Raw genomic sequence first — 1,297 nt, 5'->3', positions numbered from 1 at the left:
ATTTATGAAGATAATAAAAAAATAGATTAATACCTAAAGTATAATTGTTTGAATTAAAATTTGCAATTAAAAATATTAAAAAGAGAAACAATGAAATTGAAAGATACATATAGTCATATAAAGCTATATAAAACAAAGTAGAGAATTTAAAATTTACCTTTTGATGAAGAGAAGATGACCACTAGACAAGGAATAGAAAAAGAAGATTGAAAATATGAAACTAAGAAAAGGATTTAAGAAAATAAATGAGTGACGGCTAGGATTTGAAAATAGAAGAAGACTAAATTTAATTAAGTTAACTAATAGTCAAAATGATAGAAAGATAAAGTAGGTTTGGGACTTTTAATAATTAGACTTAATTTATTTGTAATTTATTTGTAAGGGGTCATTTAAAATTTAAAATGGGGCATATATATAAAAATGAAATGAGAGCGGGAGCAAGTGTCCTCTCGTTACTATGCATGGGTCCGTGCCTATACTAAACACAATATAGAGACTTGATTTAGTCTCTATCTCTCAGTTTCTATCTCCTAATTACTGTTTCTCTGTTTTAGTCTTTCTTCCAAACATAACCTTAAGAACCATAGAAATCATCATGTAACTTACCTAAAAGTGAGAAATATAGGAGAAAAAATGTTAAGAGCAATTGTTTCTCTAAACAAAATAAGCAATGCATGGTATATAAGGGTGTCCAATAAATTTAAACCAATCCAAATTAAACTGTTCATTCAATTCAATTCAAACTGAAAACTGATTTAAATTGCATTAACTTAGATTTAATTGGATTCTACTTTTGGTAAACCGCATAGATTGGATCGGAATCGAATTTCATATCTATATCTTGTACATAATACACCTACACATTTCTTACACTTTTACTATATTTTTTTTTTCAATTACAATTTTTAGAGTTTGAACCCTACACCTTTAAAATAGAGAGAGGAGATATGCTATGTGAACTAAGACTCATTAGTGTGAGCTTCTCTACTTTAAATTCAGTGGGAAAATAAAGGCGCAAGAGAGATTAAAATTTACAAATGTGGGCTTGAGCTTCCCCGACCCAAATCCAAACCTACTTATTAGGAGAAGCCAAGAAGCCTTTTTGTTTTCTGTCCAAAAGCTACAGAGGAAGCCTTTCTTCGTTTTTGGAAGCTGTAAATCCAACAGTTTACAGAGAAAAAGAGAGGTCGGGGCAGTGTGTAATTTTCAAAACAATAGGGGCGATAATGCTAATACAGTGGATCTGCGACGAAGTGAAGAGCAGAGGCAAAAAAAAAAAAAAAGGGATAAAATAAAA

The sequence above is a fragment of the Arachis ipaensis genome, chromosome B06 (genome assembly GCF_000816755.2).
Source record: "Arachis ipaensis cultivar K30076 chromosome B06, Araip1.1, whole genome shotgun sequence".
Classification (NCBI taxonomy): Eukaryota; Viridiplantae; Streptophyta; class Magnoliopsida; order Fabales; family Fabaceae; genus Arachis; species Arachis ipaensis.
Note: the sequence above shows the minus strand (reverse complement) of the source record.